This window comes from Geotrypetes seraphini, chromosome 18 (assembly GCF_902459505.1).
Source record: "Geotrypetes seraphini chromosome 18, aGeoSer1.1, whole genome shotgun sequence".
In the NCBI taxonomy this organism is placed as follows: domain Eukaryota; kingdom Metazoa; phylum Chordata; class Amphibia; order Gymnophiona; family Dermophiidae; genus Geotrypetes; species Geotrypetes seraphini.
This window is the reverse complement of record NC_047101.1, coordinates 28,043,965-28,052,288: the sequence shown is the minus strand read 5'-3', so window position 1 is coordinate 28,052,288 and position 8,324 is coordinate 28,043,965.

Sequence of the window (8,324 nt, the reverse complement as noted above, 5' to 3'; positions counted from 1 at the left end):
TGACTCGTCCTGGCAAGGGTATCAGCAGGATCAAACAGTATAGGCCTAATATCCATGTGACAACTAATGCAAGTGAGCTCTGAATGAGCTGAATGAGAGGACTTCAGAACAGGGACCTCTGCCACTGGCGCAATCAGCTTAGAAGAAATTGACACGCACGCTGGCTAGGTCAAATGGTCTGGGACTGAAGAATATGCCTTCCAGAGGAGCCGAATAAAGTCTAGGGAAAATTCACACCCCATAGGGGTCAGTGACGCAGCAGAGGGAAAGCCCTGAAGCAGCCCGTTCAGAGCGCTGCCGCTGCTGCTGTTTTGAAGGCTTTGGAGTGGAGGCATGTCAGGCTCACAGTGGGAGAATCAGTGGGGTTCCACCGCACAGAGGGATGGGAGGTAGGGATAGAAAGACGCTGCAGAGGGAAGGCCCGGCCCTGGCGGGGAAGGATGCCTGTTTTTAGAGGCCTCAGAGCTGCTGCACAAGGGGATGGGTGAGAGGCGAGGAAAGATGCTGCACATGGGGGGGAGAGAAAGGAAAGAGGAAGAATTGGGGTGGAGGAGAGGAAGGGAGAGATGATTGGCAAATCGGGCAAATCAGGGATGGAGTCGGGGAGTGTCGGAGTGGCTTATTTTTGGGGTAGGGCTTATATTAGGAGCATCTTTAAAAATCATGCTAGGGCTTATTTTCAGGGTGTCTTATTTTCGGGGAAACACAGTAGTAGGCCCTGTGCAAAGATGATAGCACAATTGCAGCAAAGTTTGCACAGATTTATTTATTAAGTCATAAAGTAGTCATTTCTGCCCTTTTTATTCAGCGATTAAAACTATCAAACATCAGTTTTATTTTTCACTAGTGTTTAAGCCTGTTAGATTAACGGGTGCTAGAATAGATTTGTAGACTTAACAGATCTCAAAATTTAATGAAAATTTACCGTGTGAGTTGTCTGTCTTTAATTCTTTCTCTCTCTCTCCTTAGCCGCTGTCTGCCTGGTTTTTTTTTCTTTGTTTCTCTCTTCTTGGCCGCTGTCTGTCTTTTTTTCTTTGTCTCTCTCTCCTTGGCCGCTAGCTGTCTGTCTGTCTTTTTTTCTTTGTTTCTCTCTCTTTGATCACTGTCTTTCTTTCTGTCTCTCTGGCCCCCTGTCTGTCTGTCATTCTTTCTGTTTGTCTCTCTCCCTGGCCCCCTGTCTGTCTTTCTTGCTTTCTGTCTCTCTCCCTGCCCGCTGTTTTTCTGTGAGCATCTGTCTTTCGTTCTCGTTCGCTGCCTGCCTGTCTTTCTGTCTCTCCATGGCCCCCTGCCTGCTTGCCTGTCTCTCTCTATGGCTCCATGCCTGCCTGCCTTTCTTTCTGTCTCTCTCCATGGCCCCCTTCTGTCTCCCCCCTAGAGCAAACCAAGATTGCTGCCTGCCCCCCAGCATACCCCTCCCCCCAAAGCATAGCAAGTTTGCTCCCTGGCCCCCTTTACCTCCCCCCCCCCAGTTCCCTGTGCAGCAGCAGCATTTCCCTCCCATCCTTCTCTGTGCAGCAGCACCCCTTGTCTGCTCCTGTAGTAGGCCAGCCATCACTAGTGTTTCTCTTCCCCCCCTCCCCTCTCCTCCCGGGTCTCACACAGCCCTAGGCAGCACAGCATTCACAACTTGCTGCTCCTGATTGCTTCGGTCCTTTGTCGCTGCCGGTTCCCACCTACTTTCTTTTTGCACGAAGGCAGGAGCAAGACCCGGCAGCGAGGAAGGCCCGAAGCAAGCAGGAGCAGTGAGTTGAAGCCTCCCTCCCTGCCCTAGGCTGGAAGCGACGTCGGCAATAGCAATGCTCCTTTTACCGCCACAAATCAAACCACCACATGCTCCACCGCCACGCACACGCCGCAAATGGAACATGGCATGGAAGCACAAATCATGGCGGCAGGGATCACGCCATTTCAACAGCGCATGCGCGGGCAAGGGTTTTATTATATTAGATGCACTGAGAATTCCTCAGACCAATCTAAATTGTATGAAATAATTAAAAACCTCACTAGCCCCACAACTTAACATTTATTCTTTCAACAGAAATTTTCTCTACAGCCTTTATTGATAAAATGAATGGTTTTTGTAATCTGCTTAGACTTTTAGATAATGTGGGTATGAATTTTGTAAATAAATAATACAATATTTGCCAGCCATCATTTTTCTAACCAGTGCTTAGCTCCCCCTGATTCTACTTCTTAATCCAGCTAATAATAATATTCATCATAGTAGCTCTCTAACTTTTTAAGAGAAATCTAATGTGTTATACCCAAGACAGACTGGCTTCAGGGTATTTTATATGTTATAACAGAGACATTATTAGGTCTTACAAATGACATCAAATTGACAATAGATGAAGGGAAAATGTTCTTCTCATTTCACTAGACCGAACTATTGCTTTTTTACTCACTTGTAAGTGCTTTGCTCTTTTTCCTCCTTCATGTACCAAAGGCATAGTCCTAAATAATTTAATTGTTGCTTGGTACTTTCCTGTCCACAGAATAACCTCCATACTGGAAAAGCCATATGGTCTTTATCTACCTTTATTTTTCTCTGCTTATATGTCTATGTAGCCAATCAGCTAGCAGCTCTGCACAGACAGGAGCAACCTGCCTTTGCCCCTGCCCGCGCAAAGTTGCTAGCTAATTCGCTGCCATGATTTACCGCTGGACCACCAGAGGAGGCGGGAGGGAGATAAAAATAATTAGAATCGGCTGGGACAGAAGGCGGGAGGGATCTTTCGACCACTGGGTCTCACTACAGTCCCGGCAGAGGTTTGCAAACAGGTTCGGGAGGGGGAGTGGATCTACACTGACCCAAAAATAAACTGAGATCCCCATTTTGGGGCTATTTTTTTGGCTCAAAAATCTCTGTTTATATTTGAGTATATACGGTAATAAATATTTTAATTAAATGAATAAATAAAGGTAATCTGTCACAGATAGTCCCAAAATATCTCCCAATTCCAGGGGAGACCAGGAGTATACGTGGAAAATTAATGAAACACAATTTTTTTCATTTAGAAATATTTTCCAACATTTCAAGTTTCCTGTGAATCAAAGTGTTATTTTTAAGGCAGAATCAGTTAACTTCAATTTTGCCAGTTTAAATTCCACACTTTGCAGACTCTAGCTGGCCCCTATTCAGCCTGCGATGGTCAGTGTTTTTCTAAATGCTGACTGTTGTGGGCAAATTTAGCCCTGGATATTCAATGCCAGGCCATGTTCAAGTACCACCATTGAATATCTGGGGCTATGAAAATTTAAGAAAACTGCCAGGGCTTATGAAGGCCCTAGCTCAGGGGTAGGGAACTCCGGTCCTCGAGAGCTGTATTCCAGTCAGGTTTTCAGGATTTCCCCAATGAATATGCATTGAAAGCAGTGCATGCAAATAGATCTCATGCATATTCATTGGGGAAATCCTGAAACCCTGACTGGAATATGACTCTCGAGGACCGGAGTTCCCTACCCCTGCCCTAGCTGAATATTGGCCAGGACTCGCATAAGTTGCACTGTGCCCCTCTAAATCTCTGCTCTCTTCTAATCCCTCTCTGCACATATTTTACTTGGCCTATACCCACATCCCCATAGCTCCCTTGGGTATACCCATAAACACCTGGTGATCCAATAGGGTCCTATGGCCCACTCGCTTCTTCCTATCTCGGCGACCAGTATATAATGGCTGTCACAACTTCTAGAGGAAGCCTCATGGTACTAATAAACACCACGAGACTGTTGTTAGAACATAAGAATTGCCGCTGTTGAGTCAGACTAGTGGTCCATCGTGCCCAGCAGTCCGCTCACGCGGTTGCAATGGCAGGAGAGAGTGGGTATTGCTTCTATCCACAGGACTGCAATGAACCACCATGATGTACTGGTAGGCCCAGGGAGGATTATAGGGGTGGGCAAAATACAAGTGAATTGGGAGGGAGGAGGGCAGCAACATGGAAGCTAACCAGCCATTAGCTAATATTAAGTCTGCTGCCTGCTTAGGTTTGAAGTAAAGCTAGAACAGCCTTATGGATGTCCTAAATTTAATCGATTATCTAAGCAGTTAGTGATCTGAATATGACTGCTAACCAGTTAAGTCCTGGCTCCTCCTTAGTTCCACCTACAGACTGTCCCTGAACTAACTGAAAAGCAGCACTGTTGGCCAAATGCTGCTGAATATCAGCACTTAAACAGTCAGAAGGGCTTTGAATAGCAAGCCCAAGAGAAATGTCTTATTGTTTCTGAAGACCATATTGCTGTAATTGCAGAATTGCAATCTTCCCACCCTGTGGCATAGATCCAAGCATGGAACAATTCGAAAATAACTCACCAAACACTGCAGAAATTTGGTTCATGACTTCTTCACTCAGCAACGGAAAACCAACCAAACTGGTTCCAGCCTCCAATCTCAACTAGGGCCACACCATTTGGGTGGAAAGAGGGGAGGAGTTGTTGATGCTCCTTGTAACAGCAAAGGAAAATGCCAACCCTCCTCCTCTCAGCAGCTTCTGAATAAGAGCATTAACCAGAACCGAACCCCTTTGAACAAATGCATTGATGGTCCAACAAATGGGAAGGTAGGGACCTGCCACAGTACTACATGCGATTTGCCTTTTCTCTTTCCCTAACATGAAGAAAAGAGCTCAAGGATAAATGAAAAAACCTCAGCACTCCATCACAGCCGTCATATTGATCCACCTCTGATATATACATAATATTTCATACATAATCATAGTAGCAATCCTGAAAATCTAACAGACTAGGTGTCCCTTCAAGAGAGGGGTGAGAAGTATTGATCCATGTCATTACAAAAGAAAGAAAAAAAATGGACCTTCTGGTCCTTCTCTACCATCATACTTTCTGTTTAGTTTTCAGGTTACTACTTACCTCCTATTGTTCTAAGGTCCAGGACTATCTTCTCTAGATTTTTAATGATCGCAGCCAGACGTGATTGACAGTCATCATCATTATTCTGAACCATCTACAGGAAACAAAGATTAGAAGCAATGTTAAGATATTTGTTTTCCTGTTACTCAAATATAAACCTGAATGCAAATCATAATAATGTATGCTTTTTATAAACAGCAGTCTCATAAAATCCTACCTCTAGAACAGGAGTGTCAAACTCAATCACATTAAGGGGCTGAAATCTAAAACACAGGCTAAGTCGCGGGCCAGACCCTGTCCCCATAATAGTACTAATTGTAATACCATTTTTTCCATTCATTTTTCATATATACACACAATATAATCTTATTAACAACACAAAATTAAATTACACAAAGCACACTGTATGCTTCTCATCATTTATTCCTACCAGAACACAGATAACCCGCTATGCAAATACTGGACCACAAACTAAAAGTACTAATATAGATTAACAATACCCTAAGATTCAGGACTCTGCATGCAGTACAACCCCAGAGAAATATATAGACAGCAGATATAAATTCTCAAAATTGACGCAATTCAATCACTAAATTGAAAATAAAATCATTTCCCCTACCTTTGTTGGGAAGAAGGGAGAGAGATGCTGGATGAAAGAGTAGTTGAGAAAAGGAGAGATGGTGGGATCCATTGCTGCAGCTGCTCTTTCACTCTTTGGGCCGCCGGCAGCATGACTGAAGTAAACATGCTGCCTTCCACAGCCTGGATGCTTTCCCTCTGCTACTGCTTCCACTTAGGAGCGAAGAAGTAGCAGAGGGAAAAATTCCAGGCCACCGAAGACAGCGTGCTTAGTTCACGCTGCCAGAGGCCTGAAGAATGCAAGAGTGGAGGGGAGGAACGCAGAGGTTACTGGGGAATCATAGTAGGATATAATGGTGTACAAAAGACTAAAACCCAAATACAAATCATTCAGGAAAAATACAATAAAAACAAGCACTTAATGTAAAAGTCCTTCCCCAAATTAAAAGTTCTTCAAACTTATGGACATAATGAATCCAAAACAGCAGCACTAGTGTTAAATTTCAACTTAAACTTAGTAGCCCACCACTCCAGCCTCAGAAAGTAGTGGTCCAAAAGCCCAGTGTGCCTTCAAATCACTATGGTGAGCAAACACCACATCAGCAATATTTGCAAAATTATTTTGTGTCATCAGCCGGTACTTTCTGGATCCATCCTTTAAACTCTGCTTCTTTTTCCGAAGCTACACAGTATTTCCTCTTATACTTGGACCATTTATCCATGATGGTAGAGATCTGAAGCACTATCAGCTTCCTCCTGCGAGGTACATTGTGAAGGGGGTTTAGAGTCAGGGAAGATATGATAGAGACTTTTAAATACCTATGTAATGTAAATGTGCATGAGTCGAGTCTCTTTTATTTAAAAGGAAACTCTGCAATGAAAGGGCATAGGATGAAATTAAGAGGTGATAGGCTCCGGCGTAATCTAAAGAGCATCTACCACCCTTTCTGTAAAAGTCTCCCAGAAGAGGTGGTGGAGACAGAACCTGTGTCTGAATTTAAAAGGGCCTGGGATAGACACGTGGGATCTCTTGGAGAGAGAAAGAGATAATGGTTACTGCGGATGGGCAGATATGCTGGCAAATGATAGAGCCACATGTGGAAGAAAAGGAAGCAAGGTGGCCACTGCTGATGTCTTGGGGTGAGGGGAAGTCCTGGCCCTAATACATTTTATTTTTAAAACCTAAAAAATATGTGTTATTTCAAATTCAGGATTCATTATTTAAAAAAACAAACAAACTGTTGCATATAATTGGTTTTAAAGAGCCCTCTCCAGAAGGTATCATACAGTAAAAAGTAGTTTAAAGGCATCTTTTTGCTTGAAGAAAGGCTGTCACTTTATTTTCATTTTACAAGCTAAGTATGAGAGAACATGACTATTGCCCTAAGCCTTTCGCTCACCTTAAAGAGCTTTTAAAAGCGTTGTGGGTTACCTGTGCAATTAACGGTAGACGGCTTGTGGTGCCGAGACGCTTTCCTACGCAGCGCTTTAGACCAGTAGCAAACCGCCCTGTGCCTTTTGTCATCCCGTGATTAGACGCTCGAGAGGATGGGGACTCAGAGGAGCACTTGGCTGCAGCCACTTCTTGCGTGCCTTCCTCGTTCTGGTTTGGAGCAGGGGCAGGGCTACAACACCACCAGCACGAGAGACCCTATTGTCATTGAGGTCCTGTGACTGAGCTGCGGGGGATAGAGAAGAGAGAGGCAAAGGAATTGGGGGGGGGGAGTACAGCAAAGTCTGTGTAGGCAAGGTAGATGCAGGAGGCACAGGAAAGGGAGGGAGATGAGAAAACTAAAGCCAGTGATGGGCATAAGGGTGGGAGGAAAGAGAAATAGAGAAAACACAGAGCACGTGAAAAGGAGAGCCATACAAGCAGACGTTTCAAAGGGATAGTTGATGGATGGGAGGTTAACAAAGATTGCACAGGAGAAGCTGATGAGACAGACAAAAGGGTTGCAAGATAAAGAAGAGAGGGGGAATAACAGGGAGGGAGGGAAGAGAGGAAATTGGCACATTGGAACACATTGAAGGTCCATAAAACTGTTTCCAGTGGTGGCCAATTCAATGCATGGCAAGATCCCAAAAAAGGAACAGATGGGGGGGTCACAAGAAAATGATAGAATGGCTTTTCCCCAAATTGTTTTTATGGCTGTGACCCCATGATTAAAATTGTGTTACCTCCTGGAAGTACAGAATAAAGATGCATAGAGAACCCACCTAGGCAAGTTTTGTGGCCCCATCTGGGGTCCTGTTCCAAGCTCGGAGTTAGAGAGAAGGCGGTCACAGGGGAGTAGATTCAGATGGGTTTTGGGGAGGGGGTAAAAAAGAAGCATTAGAAACAGGAAGGAGTGAGAGAAACAAAGTGGATAAGGGAAGGAAGATGTATAAGAAAAAGAGCACAGAGAAATTAGAGGAAGAGACAGGGTCATGGGGAGCAAACCAAAGAGGGAGAGAGGTGGAGCCGAAAGGAAGGTGTGGAAATAGATTGAGTCATCAGCATTACAAGTCGCTGGAAAGACCTATGTGGGATGTTCTTATGGAAATATTTTGTGTGTTTTGGAAGTGACTGAGCTCTATACTGTACTTTTGCATGCATGGACTTACTATTTAGCCCCAGTACATGGATCTACTATAGAACAAACAGTAGAGTTAACTCTGGACTTCTTCCAATAGCCTAGAACCTAGGTGGTTTACTATCAGGTACTCAAGTATTTCTCCCTATCTGTCCCGGTGGCTTCACAATCTGACCAATGTACCTGTGGCAATGGTTAATTGACTTGTCCGGGGTCACAAGAAGCAGTGCTAGGCTTGAACCTGAAACCTCTAGGCCATTCCTCCACTTCTCTTAATTATTCACTTGTTTGTATTTTCAC